Source organism: Schistocerca piceifrons, unplaced genomic scaffold, assembly GCF_021461385.2.
Source record: "Schistocerca piceifrons isolate TAMUIC-IGC-003096 unplaced genomic scaffold, iqSchPice1.1 HiC_scaffold_1718, whole genome shotgun sequence".
NCBI lineage: Eukaryota > Metazoa > Arthropoda > Insecta > Orthoptera > Acrididae > Schistocerca > Schistocerca piceifrons.
The window spans coordinates 1,341,825-1,356,886 of NW_025727588.1; positions in this window are offsets into that span (position 1 = coordinate 1,341,825).

Here is a 15,062-nt window from a genome sequence, read left to right on the forward strand (position 1 = left end):
TATTTTGAACCATTTCTGTGACACTAGTTATAGATTCCGATGCTTCACTTCAGGTTTACTGTATCCCTCTGACCTTCTTATTGACGATGTAACACAGAAATTGCTACGGAATTAAATAGAAAAGGCACGATGCCGACTTAAGTACAAGAAGACTTCCTCTTCTTACTGACTATTATTTGAACCATTCCTGTGACACTAGTTGTGGATTCCGATGCTACACTTCAGGTTTACTGTATCCCTCTGACCTTCGTATTGACGATGAAACACAGAAATTGCATCGGAATTAAATACAAATGGCACAATGCCGACTTAAATACTGTCTATGCTTTGAACCATTCCTGTGACACTAGTTATAGATTCCGATGCTTCACTTCAGGTTTACTGTATCCCTGGGACCTTCTTATTGACGATAAAACACAGAAATTGCATCGGAATTAAATACAAAACGCATAAGGCCGACTTAAGGACAAGAAGACTGACTCTTCTTACTGACTAGGTTTTAAACCATTCCTGTGGCACTAGTTATAGATTCCGATGCTTCACTTCAGGTTTACAAAATTCCTCTGACCTTCTTATTGACGATGAAGCACAGAAATTGCACCGGAATTAAACACAAAAGGCACAATGCCGACTTAAGTACAAGAAGACTGACTTTTCTTACTGACTATGTTTGAACCATTCCTGTGACACTAGTTATAGATTCCGATGCTTCACTTCAGGTTTACTGTATCTATTGGACCTTCTTATTGACGTTGAAACACAGAAATGGCATCGGAATTAAATACAAAAGGCACAATGCCGACTTAAGTACAAGAAGACTGTATCTTCTTACTGTCTATGTTTTGAACCATTCCTGTAACACTAGTTATAGACTCTGATGCTGCACACCAGGTTTACTGTATCCCTTGGACCTTCTCAATGACAAGGAAACACAGAAATTGCATAGGAATTAAATACAAAAAGCACAATGCCGACTTAAGGACAAGAAGACTGATTCTTTTTACTGACTATGCTTTGAACCATTCCTGTGACACTAGTTATAGATTCCGATGCCTCACTTCAGGTTTACTGTATCCCTCTGACCTTCTTATTGACGATGAAACACAGAAATTGCACCGGAATTAAATACAAAGGGCACAATGCCGACTTAAGTACATGAAGACCGGCTCTTCTTACTGACTATGCTTTGAACCGTTCCTGTGGCAGTAGTTACAGATTCCGATGCTTCACTTCAGGTTTACTGTATCATTTGGACCTTCATATTGACGATGAAACACAGAAAGTACATCAGAATTAAATACAAAAGGCACATTGCCGACTCAAGTACAAAAAGACTAACTCTTCTTACTGACTATGTTTTGAAACATTCCTGTGACACTAGGTACAGATTCCGATGCCTCACTTCAGGTATACTGTACCCCTCTGACCTTCTTATTGACGATGAAACACAGAAATTGCACCGGAGTTAAATAGCAAAGGCACAATGCCGACTTAAATACAAGAGAACTGACTCTTCTTACTGTCTATGTTTTGAACCATTCCTGTGACACTAGTTATAGATTCCAATGCTTGACTTCAGGTTTACTGTATCCCTTGGACCTTCTTATTGACGATGAAACACAGAAATTGCATCGGAATTAAATACAAAAGGCTCAATGCCGACTTAAGTACACGAAGACTGTATCTTCTTTATGTCTACGTTTTGAACCATTCCTGTGACACTAGTTATAGATTCAGATGCTTCACTCCAGATTTACTGTATCCCTTGGACCTTCTCAATGACGATGATACACAGAAATTGCATCGGAATTAAATACAAAAGGCACAATGCCGACTTAAGGACAAGAAGACTGACTCTTCTTACTGACTATGTTTTGAACCATTCCCGTGACACTAGTTATAGAATCCGATGCTTCACTTCAGGTTTACTGTATCCCTCTGACCTTCTTATTGACGATGAAAGACAGAAATTGCATCGGAATTAAATACAAATGGCACAATGCCGACTTAAGTACTGTCTATGCATTGAACCATTCCTGTGACACTAGTTATAGATGCCGATGCTTCACTCCAGGTTTACTGTATCCCTTGGACCTTCTTATTGACGATAAAACACAGAAATTGCATCGGAATTAAATACAAAAGGCATAAGGCCGACTTAAGGACAAGAAGACTGACTCTTCTTACTGACTATGTTTTGAACCATTCCTGTGACACTAGTTATAGATTCCGATGCTTCACTTCAGGTTTACTATATCCCTCCGACCTTCCTATTGACGATGAAACACAGAAATTGCACCGGAATTTAATACAAAAGGCAGAATGCCGACTAAAGTACAAGAAGACTGACTCTTCTTACTGTCTATGCTTTGAACCATTCCACTGACACTAGTTATAGATTCCGATCCTTCACTCCAGGTTTACTGCATCCCTTGGACCTTCGTATTGACGATGAAACTCTAAAATTTCATCTGCATAAAATGGAAAAGGCACAATGCCGCCTTAAGTACAAGAAGACTGACTCTTCTTACTGACTATGTTTTGAGCCTTTCCTGTGACACTAGTTATAGATTCCGATGCTTCACTTCAGGTTTACTGTATCTATTGGACCTTCTTATTGACGATGAAACACAGAAGTTACAACAGAATTAAATTCAAAGGCACATTGCCGTCTTAAGTGCAAAAAGACTGACTCTTCTTACTGACTATGATTTGAAACATTGCTGTGAGACTAGGTATAGATTCCGATGCATCACTTCAGGTATACTGTTTCCCTCTGACCTTCTTATTGACGATGAAACACACAAATTGCACCGGAATTAAATAGAAAAGGCACAATGCCGACTTAAGTACAAGAAGACTGACTCTTCTTACTGTCTATGTTTTGAACCATTCCTGTGACACTAGTAATAGATTCCGATGCTTGACTTCAGGTTTACTGCATCCCTTGGACCTTCTTATTGACGATGAAACACAGAAATTGCATCGGAATTAAATACAAAAGGCACAATGCCGAATTAATTACAAGAACACTGTATCTTCTTTCTGTCTATGTTTTCAACCATTCCTGTGACACTAGTTATAGATTCCGATGCTTCACTCCAGGTTTACTGTATCCCTTGGACCTTCTCAATGACGATGATACACAGAAATTGCATCGGAATTAAATACAAAAGGCACAATGCCGACTTAAGGACAAGAAGACTGACTCTTCTTACTGACTGTTTTGAACCATTCCTGTGACACTAGTTTTAGATTCCGATGCTTCACTTCAAGTTTACTGTATCCCTGTGACCTTCTTATTGGCGATGACACACAGAAATTGCATCGGAATTAACTAGAAAAGGCACAATGCCGACGTAAGTACAAGAGGACTGACTCTTCCTACTGTCTATGTGTTGATCCATTCCTGTGGCACTAGTTATAGATTCCGTTGCATGACGTCAGTTTTACTGTATCCCTTGGACCTTCTTATTGACGATGAAACACAGAAATTGCATTGGAATTAAATACAAATGGCACAATTCCGACTTAAGTACAGGAGACTGACTTTTCTTACTGACTATATTTTAAACCATTTCTGTGACACTAGTTATAGATTCCGATGCTTCACTTCGGGTTTACTGTATCCCTCTGACCTTCTTATTGACGATGTAACACAGAAATTGCTTCGGAATTAAATAGAAAAGGCACGATGCCGACTTAAGTACAAGAAGACTTACTCTTCTTACTGACTATTATTTGAACCATTCCTGTGACACTAGTTGTGGATTCCGATGCTACACTTCAGGTTTACTGTATCCCTCTGACCTTCTTATTGACGATGAAACACAGAAATTGCATCGGAATTAAATACAAATGGCACAATGCCGACTTAAGTACTGTCTATGATTTGAACCATTCCTGTGACACTACTTATAGATTCCGATGCTTCACTTCAGGTTTACTGTATCTATTGGACCTTCTTATTGACGATTAAACACAGAAATGACATCGGAATTAAATACAAAAGGCACAATGCCGACTTAGGTACATGAAGACTGACTCTTCTTACTGACTATGCTTTGAACCATTCCTGTGACACTCGTTATAGATTCCGAAGCTTCACTTCAGGTTTACTGTATCCCTTGGACCTTCTTATTGACGATGAAACACAGAAGTTACATCGGAATTAAATACAAAAGGCACATTGCCGACATAAGTACAAAGAGACTGACTCTTCTTACTCACTATATTTAGAACCCATCATGTGACACTAGTTATAGATTCCGATGCCTCACTTCAGGTTTACTGTATCCATCTGACCTTCTTATTGACGATGAAACACAGAAATTGCACCGGAATTAAATACAAAAGGCACAATGCCGACTTAAGTACATGAAGACCGGCTCTACTTACTGACTATGTTTAGAACCATTCCTGTGACACTAGTTATAGGTTCCGATGCTTGACTTCTGGTATACTGTATCCCTTGGACCTTCTTATTGACGATGAAACACAGAAAGTGCATCGGAATTATATACAATAGGCACAATGCCGATTTAAGTACAAGAAGACTGTATCTTCTTTTTGTCTATGTTTTGAACCATTCCTGTGACACTAGTTATAGATTCCGATGCTTCACTCCAGGTTCACTGTATCCCTTGGACCTTTTCATTGACGATGATACACAGAAATTGCATCGGAATTAAATACAAAAGGCACAATGCCGACTTAAGTACATAAAGATTGACTCTTCTTACTGACTATGCTTTGAACCATACCTGTGACACTAGTTATAGATTCCGAAGCTTCACTTCAGGTTTACTGTACCTCTTGGACCTTCTTGTTGACGATGAGACAAAGAAGTTACATCGGAATTAATTACAAAAGGCACATTGCCAACTTAAGTACAAAAAGACTGACTCTTCTTACTCACTATATTTAGAACCCATCATGTGACGCTAGTTATAGATTCCGATGGCTCACTTCAGGTTTAATGTATCCCTCTGACCTTCTTATTGACGATGAAACACAGAAATTGCATCGGAATTAAATGGAAAAGGCACAATGTTGACTTAAGTACAAGAAGGCTGACTCTTCTTACTGACTATGTTTTGAACCATTCCTGTGACACTAGTTATAGATTCCGATGCTTGACTTCAGGTTTACTGTATCCCTTGGACCTTCTTATTGACTATGAAACACAGAAATTGCATCGGAATTAAATACAAAAGGCACAATGCCGACTTAAGTACAAGAAGACTGTATCTTCTTTTTGTCTATGATTTAAACCATTCCTGTGACACTAGTTATAGATTCCGATGCTTCACTCCATTGTTACTGAATCCCTTGGACCTTCTAAATGACGATGATACACTGAAATTGCATCGGAATTAAATACAAAACGCACAATGCCGACTTAAGGACAAAAACACTGACTCTTTTTACTGTCTATGTTTTGAACCATTCCTGCCACACTAGTTATAGTTTCCGATGCTTGACTTCAGTTTTACTGTATCCCTTGGACCTTCATATTGACGATGAAACACAAAAAGTGCATCGGAATTAAATACAAAGGGCACAATGCCGACTTAAGTACTAGACACTGACTCTTCTTACTGTCTATGTTTTGAACCAATCCTGTGACACTAGTCATAGATTCCGATGCTTCACTTCAGATTTACTATATCCCTTGTACGTTCTTATTAACGATGAAACTCAGAAATTGCATCGGAATTAAAAAAAAAGAGCACAATGCCGACTTTAGTACAAAAAGACTGACTCTTCTTACTGACTATGTTTTGAACCATTCCTGTGACACTAGTTATAGATTCCGATGCTTCGCTTCAGGTTTACTGTACCCCTCTGACCTTCGTATTGACGATGAAACTTAGAAATTGCATCGGAATTAAATTCAAAAGGCACAATGCAGACATAAGTACAAGAAGACTGACTCTTCTTATTGTCTACGCTTTGAACAATTCCTGTGACACTAGTTATACATTCCGATGCTTGAATTCAGTTTTACTGTATCCCTTGGACCTTCTTATTGACGATGAAACACAGAAATTGCATCGGAAATAAATAGAAAATGCACAATGCCGACTTAAGTACAAGAGACTGACTCTTCTTACTGACTATATTTTGAACCCTTCCAGTTTCACAAGTTGTAGATTCCGATGCTACACTTCAGGTTTACTGTACCCCTCTGACCTTCTTATTGACGATGAAACACAGAAATTGCACCGGAATTAAATACAAAAGGCACAATGCCGACTTAAGTACAAGAAGAGTGACTCTTCTTACTGACTATGTTTTGAACCATTCCTGTGACGCTAGTTATAGATTCTGATGCTTCACTTCAGGTTTACTGTATCCCTCTGACCTTCTTATTGACGATGAAACACAGAAATTACATCGGAATTAAACACAAAAGGCACATTGCCGACTTAAGTACAAAAAGACTGACTCTTCTTACTGACTACGTTTTGAACGAATTCTGTGACACTAGTTATAGATTCCGATGCCTCACTTCAGTTTTACTGTATCCCTCTGACCTTCTTATTGATGATGAAACACAGAAATTGCACCGGAATTAAATAGAAAAGGCACAATGCCGACTTAAGTACAAGAAGACTGACTCTTCTTACTCTCTATGTTTTGAATCATTCCTGTGACACTAGTTATAGATTCCGATGCTTGACTTCAGGTTTACTGTATCCCTTAAACCTTCTTATTGACGATGAAACACTGAAAGTGCATCGGAATTAAATAGAAAAGGCACAATGCCGATTTAAGTACAAGAAGACTGACTCTTCTTACTGACCATGTTTTGAACCATTCCTGTGACACTAGTTATAGATTCCGATGCTTCACTTCAGATTTACTGTATCCCTTGGACCTTCTTATTGACGATGAAACACAGAAATTGCATCGGAATTAAATACAAAAGTCACAATGCCGACTTAAGTACTGTCTATGTTTTGAACCATTCCTGTGACACTAGTTATAGATTCCGATGCTTCACTCCAGGTTTACTGTATCCCTCTGACCTTCGTATTGACGTTGAAACACAGAAATTGCACCGGAATTAAATACAAAAGGCACAATGCCGACTTAAGTACAAAAACACTGACTTTTCCTACTGTCTAGGTTTTGAACCATTCCTGTGACACTAGTTATACATTCCGATGCTTCACTACAGGTTTACTGTATCCCTTGTACCTTCTTATTGACGATGAAACACAGAAATTGCAACGGAATTAAATACAAAAGGCACAATGGCGACTTAAGTACTTGAAAACCGACTCTTCTTTTTGACAATGATTTGAACCATTCCTGTGACAGTAGTTATAGATTCCGATGCTTCACTTCAGGTTTTACTATATCCCTTGGACCTTCTTATTAACGATGAAACACAGAAATTGCATCGGAATTAAATACATAAGGCACAATGCCGACTTAGGTACATGAAGACTGACTCTTCTTACTGTCTATGTTTTGAACCATTCCTGTGACACTAGTTATGGATTCCGATGCTACACTCCAGGTTTACTGTATCCCTTGGAGCCTCCTATTGACGAAGAAACACAGAAATTACATCGGAATTAAATACAAAAGGCACAATGCCGACTTAAGGACAAGAAGACTGACTCTTCTTACTGACTATGTTTTGAACCATTCCTGTGACATTAGTTATAGTTTCCGAAGCTTCAGTTCAGGTTTACTGTATCCCTCTGACCTTCTTATTGACGGTGAAACACAGAAATTGCATCGGAATTAATACAAAAGGCACAATGCCGACTCAAGTACAAGAAGACTGTATCTTCTTACTGTCTATGTTTCGAACCATTACTGTGACGCTAGTTATAGATTCCGATGCTTCACTCCAGGTTTACTGTATCCCTTGGATCTTCTTATGGACGATGAAACACAGAAATGGCATCGGAATTAAATACAAAAAGCAGGATAGAAGTCAGGAGCGGAGGGCGTTGTAAAATGAAAATTAATTGAGTGGAATGGACCCAGTTTATTCTTGTAATGATGGTACAGTGGTGCCTACGTAGGGCTGAGCAGCCCCAAGAGGGGTTGCCGTCTGCTCATCAGAGAGGCAGAGGCTAGAGAAGCGACTACTCGGGGCCGAGGTCAGAAGCTAAGAGCCCGCGGAGCTGTTTCCAAGCCGCCCTCGCCGCTCCCGCCCGTGTCCCCACGTGATCACACGATTAGTCTCTGATTGGAGGATTGATTCCGCCAACGCGCCTTGCTAGTAGCGTGCTCCCGTCAGCGCAACCAACCCGTGGGACTTGAGTCTGACCGAGGAGCACGTGGCAGGAATGTGCCGACCATGGTCTTGCGGCCAGCACCTTCCACCACAGTATGCCCAAGCCGGCTACGGCCGAACATTATGCATTGAAAATTTATTTAAATAAAATTTTGTCGGCAATGATCCCTCTTGGGGGTCTCCTCCCTGCACATCCTTTCCCCTCCCGAAGAAGGCTCTCTGGATGAAAATGAATGAGCTTATTCTAATCGATTATTCCATTTAAAAAAATATATGATCATTATGAAGGGTCCCATAACATAGTGATATTAATATGTGCAAATGTTACAAAGTGGCCTGAAGGGCCTGAAGGAAGGCTCTTGAATAACAAACTTGTGAAGTTGGTGCGACGGCAGTGGGGCGGCGCCATGCTGTGAATGTGTGTCGGCGGTATCAGTGGTGGTGGGTACCCAGGCGATGATGAGGGGCACTGGAGCACAGCACACTGAAACACTCCACCCTCGTGGGGGTGAGAGAATGCTCCCAGGCCTAATAGTCACAAGGGGGTTTTCCCCCGTAATATTACTTTGAGTTCTTAAATCTAGGATTACAATGGTAATTGCCCAAGTGGGTGAATGAGAACATTACAAAATGACAAAAATTTAAAGAGAAAACAAAATAACTTACATGAGGGTTAAAACTCGACAGTTAAATTGTTATTCCATAGACTTTACATAGAAATACAAATCCATTACAAAATTAGTTCATTGACCTGACACCTAGACTACAACTTAATTCTAAGGGGGGGGGGGGGGGTCATGCCTGATCGCATACACCACGGTTGGCAGGTAGTTTCAGGTGTGATATTCACCTTCAGGTTGTGGGGGTGGTACTACTTCTCGGAAGGAAGTGAAACATTTGCAAAACCCTCTTTTACAGAGTATCCAGGATACTATAATCAGAATTATTACAGTGATGATTGCCGAACCAGCGCTGGGTAATACAACGGTGGTGAATCGCTTGGTTTGGTGCCAATGAGCAATATGTGAGGCCACTCGGTCAAGAGCAACTTGGTTGTATTCCTGGGTAAGGAGATGATTGATCGATTGGAGTAGATCTGAATCATTGGTATTCGGTAAATTCTTCAGCTTCTCATGGTGATGGATTTTAAAAGAGAGTTTAGGAATGTATAAGGTAAATGTGGGAATGGTGACATGAAAGGTGGAGTGCAGTTGAGCTGATATCCTCATAGAAGCAGCGTATACGTCACATCTTGAACTATTATACACTAGGCCACTATTATTCAGTGTTATCCGGTACGATTCAGTCTCTGACATTGAACGGTGGCACACCAGGGTGGCGGTGGCAGTCTGTGGAACAGCGAACAGAAAACTGTTGCCAACAGGCTGAATTATTGGTTGATGAAGTGAGACTAGAACACGAGGACATGGAGGTGTAGTAGTTTCAGCTAAAAACAGTGACATTTCGCACTCAGTAGTGTTAGTGCGTAAAATTAGCGTGGAGCATAAGTAATGTGTTGTATGGAAGCAACTGGATAGTTCAGCGCGAGTGAGAGTGGCGTGAGTTTGTCGATCCCGACTAACTATTAAAAATTCTTGAGTCTGCCAAACAACATGGTGATGAAGGGTAGCCCAAGAGACTGGAAAAGTGTATATTTGATAGCACTCGTATTCGCAATTTGCGCACGTGATTGGCAACCTCATTCGCATCCGAATACCGTCAGAATTACGGGTAAGTCGGACCTCCAATGCAGCATTGTAAAAGGGGAGGTTGCTTTCCCGCACGGCATAAAGCATTTGTTTAGGGGCCAAAATTTGCGACGACACATTGTGTAGCATGTGCAAGAAGGGCTCTGAGGGTAACAGATGACGACTGAGCTTTCCTTGCAGTCCGAGTTGAATGGCCGAGTGTAACATGTGCACGTGTAACTGTGCTGTGTGTATATTAAATAAAAGAATCTGCGTGGTCTTCATAATGTCCAATGTGATAGTTAGATTACGTAATCCCGAGCGAAGATGAGTCCACTCTTGGTTAAAGGATTGTTCAAGTGCACCATAGTGTCGTGTTAATCTGTCGGCTACAACTTGTATTTGTCTAGTTGTGGCTAACAGGTTATTCTCAAGATGTGTCAGGCGCACCTGTTGATGTACCAACACTTCGTGATTAACTTGTGTGTCCGAAAGCGCTTGCTGTGTGTCCAAATCCCAGCGTTTTGCGTCTGTTTCGTCAGGAGTCCCAAAGACAGATTTTAATAATTTACCTCCAACGGGCTACCAGGCTCGTTTGAAACGAGGCAGTGGTACTGCATCCCTAATACTGTTCAATTGACTTCGAAGGGTTGAAATAATTCTAGTCACTTCCCACAAAGATCGGAGAAACTCATGTTCCTTCGTCTGCGTCAAGAAGGTTTCATATTTTGACAATTGCTCAGCTGTATCATATAAAGCATGGTCTTCCTCTTCTAATAATGTTAGGTTGACATCAGCTAACACAATAGCATAATGTGGAGTATGCACCAGATTGTGACGACGTCCAAAGAGCACGCCAGATGTGGAAGGGTAGACGTGAAATGGAGGCGCCTTAACGGCGACGACGACAACCATTGAGATTAACATGCTGCCCATTGCGGATGATAAATTGACAGCCATTTGAACGGAGGTTGCTTTCAGTTTCCAATGTTGATAACGGTCGACTGCGAGAGAAAGTATTAGTGCCCCTAGAAGTAAAAATTTCCTGGCTTACTTGATGAGTAATTCAGAGATGACGGAGGGGGTACAACGTTGTAGCAGTAATTACCTGGCAAGTAGCGACGATGGACCCGTTCAGTCACGCTTACTGATGAAGAAGGCCACGAAGTAGAATCACGGCAGGCAACCAACAGTTTGGCAGCCGTGGGGGTAGCAAGGCGGCAAGACAATGGTGTAATTCGACACCGAGTATCCGCTGATCAATCACGCGTCAGCAAATAAGACGCTGAACGCGGAGGCAGTACTACGCAGCGCAGACCAAGCGTAACTCGCTGGAAACATTTTTCTACCTGCTATGGGACGAAGGCCAAGTGTCATCAATTAATTTGAGATTTTGTACGAAGTAAGTTTTTTTTTCTTTTTTTTTTTTTTTTTGAATGAATAAAATGAGAAGGAATCCTGTGATCGCGGTGTAAACCTGCACAGCCTAGGCACCTCCCACGCATTGGCCACTACGCAGGGGCACCCACCCCGCTAAGGTTCGACACGGCGAGACAGGTGAAGTACTTCATAAATTTCAGAAATAATATTGAGTGGTTTTTCAGCTGTAGAAAACCCGAATGAGGGTAGGACAACTTAAGTTAACTCAATAATCAAAGGATCTTTACTTACAGAAGTGGTCAATAGAGAGATTAACTGTACTGAAGCCGGAAATGAATGTTAGCGAGAGCGAGTCTGTTGCTCGTGAATACAGAGGCTGGGTGTGAAGCAGTGGAGGCGGCGCAGCGCAGCTTATCAGCGCTGAGCCGGCAGAGTGCTGAGCTCAGATAACAGCGTCAGAGAGCGCTAGTGGCTCTGCGTCCGAGACTAAGACATTGTAAGTGCAACTTAAAAGTAACAGTTTATTGCAAAGCAATAATACACAAATAGCTGATGTCACAAAGACGTTTGATTCCATTTTAACAGAACAACTTAAGTGTTCAACAGGTAAATTGACTACGTTGTTGATTAAAAGAAACTGCTACTGAACATAACGTACATACGTACGTGCTTCCCTTTCCCCTTCCGAAGAGCGGAGGGCATGAACCATAAAAGCCTTGTTCATGTACTTAGTATATGACAATAGAGGTCTGGTAACATCGACGAGTTACACCAAGGTAGTGTGGATATGAACAGTGTGAGTGTGTTGTAAGTTGTTATTGGGCGTATGAAGTGTTGTGTAAATGTGTGACTAATGGTAGCTGATGGTGGATACGAATTGAAGGCCAATAGGTGCTTTCAGAGATACTTCCAGTCGAGAAACAATGAAACTTAAAAGGGAATACCGAATATGACACAAAAATAGCGTATAACCATAAAGTGTACTAACATTAATCATAACTATAAATTGATAACAATAAAACATGACATTGAAGTAATAACAATTGAGAAGAAATAAAATAAAGGAAATATTTCCCGAACATAAACTTCCGAATCGGATACGAAATCCGCCAGGGGAAGTTGTTCTTTTTTTTTTTTTTTTTTTTTTTTTTTAAAAAAATCGGTTGACGAAGTGCATAAGGGACTACGTCAGTAAAATCCGACAGTGTATGTATATAACAACATTGTTCTTAAAAGTGCAGTTTGCACTGTCAGATGGTGAAAAGCAACTAATCCGTTCAGCAACGGAAAAGGCTGCCATCTGGGGAACGGTATCTGAAACTTTGGCAGAATCCGATGATTTTGCAATGGAATTGCCATCTAGAAGAAGGTGGCGTTGTATAAAATGTAATAAAAGAGCGTCTGGGGCTCAGTTCATTTGTGGTTGAGTGCCAAAGGCGTAGTGTGAGTGCAAATTGTCTCACGGTAATTGATGTATGAATTGTTTTGTGGTCAACCGAGGAGCCTAGGATTCGGTGACGTGTAAGTACAAGTTCGCAGTGCGTATGAGCTACCTGCGAGTGACTCGACTATTAAGTTCAGCAGTGCATTAGTGCAATCTGCAGACTTGGATTGATGATTATATAATTTGCAGGGCAATGGGGCAACCTGCGGACAGTGCTAAGGCAAACCTGTCTGATAATTGAGGGGCAGGCAGTGCATTGGAGCTATCTGCGATACCGTGGTTCAGCGGGCCTAAGGGCGTTCGTAATAGAAGTATCAGCGGCGTTATTAGCGACCTGCTGTACTAGGGAAATGTCGACTGTTCAAGCAATAAAAATAGCTCTGAAGCTAGAATAGCATACATGCATAAATAGCGTCACTTTTTGAGCGCGCAGTACATAACACTATATAAAATGAAAATCATGAACTATAAATCACTAGTGCTAGCATAATGACATAATGAAACACAATGACATATATTGACAGGAAAATAAAAACACAATGATGTATAATAATAATGCTGTAAGTAGTCGGAACGCTCAACATTAACATGCAACACTGGCCACTTGGGGCTGGCTGCTAGGCTGCGTGTGTGTTAGTTTTAAAACTGATGATAACAAATTGAACTGAAAGGACAACTAGGCACAGTTCCCGTAGCGCTTACATCACCGGCTAATTAGAGGCAAAGTACGTATCTCACAATGGATCATTGGCCGATATTTTGGGGCAAGACTGCAACAAGGGAGAGCAATATCTCGGTGTAAATGGTGGTAAGACTAAAAGACCGGTACTGTCGGAAGAGGGTACCTAACATGTTGTAGGGGCCTCCTCATCGACAGAAGAAGGAAAACAGGATAGAACAATGACCACGGCGGTAGAGTAAAATAAATGGGGAGGGCAAAAATAACTGCGTAGCAACCAAGGAACAATCGTCCACCGATATACGGCAGCCCGGACGATTGGTCGTTTGTGCCTCGTCAAGAGCGTAAAAAACCCGTGGCACTGTGTTGGTTTGCCCATATCTGGCTTTGTCCAAGGCAGTTCGATGTGTAAGAGGGTTAGGGCTGTAGTTTGTAGCTTACACAATGAATCAAAGCAGTAGTGAAATTTCACTTATAGGATTGGCAGACTAAGGTATGCAGAATAATGTAAATCGTTAAGAACTTCGTGTGATTTATCCAGCTAATGTGAAACAAAACGAGGAAAAGAATTTAAACAATGAATCACATCTATTTAATATTTATGTTAAGATTTATTGGGATGTTTGAATGAATTTTGTTTGCCGTGTCTTCCGGATGCATGAAAGAAACCAGCTTGGAGCTGTTAGCGAGCGCGCAGCGCACGCGTAGGTGCGGAGTAGGCAACGGCACGTCAGCGGTTATGTGAGACGGCGTGTAGCCGCGAGAGACCGGCCGCTACTGCAGCGACAAATATCACGCGCTTAGCGTGTACCAGAAATAACCATGAATTAGAAATTGCTAATTATCTAGAATAAGAGTTTTTTTTTAAAAAAAAAAAGGCTGTTAGTTATATAAACTGATGGTAAGTGCATTGTAGTCTGTCATACACGGAGGATAGGGCAGTAATTTGCGGTTTGTGTTTGTAACTACTAGGACGCTCCGCGTGTTGAGACGCTGGAGGCGGCAGCGCACGTGGTGATAAGATACGTCATCGCGCGGAGCGCTGTTACTGGCTGAGAAGGAATGATGGCCGCTGGCCAGTTCTTGGCGAGGAGAAGGGACAGCGCTGAAGAGGAGGGGAGGCGACAGCTGATGTTATGCCCCGCCAACAGCTGGTCCCGTAAACAAAGCGTACGAGGCGTATGCATTTCAAGTCCTGGCTTTATCTGTTCCGATTACTTACGAATAGCTGCAGCAAATACAGAACTACGACATATAGTACAATACACTAGACGTCAACGTAACAAGTATTAAGAAAAGCTCGGAGTAAAAATACTCCACAGGTACTGGTTTGCCAAATAGATGGCAATAGAGGACATTGAAGAATATTATTCGGAGTTAGCAGCCGCGGTACTGCCAACACCAAGTGTAATGGTTGCATTTGAAGCAAGTCAGTTGCGTGACGTCTAATGCGTGGCATTGCTTGCAAAACATAAAACATAATCATACATATAAAAATGAGCAAAAATACATGACAGGACTGGAAACTGACAATTGAGAATGGCTGGGAACTCCGTGGTGGCCAGGCACGTCTTGCTTCCAAGTCCCTGGAGAAAATGACTTAAACTA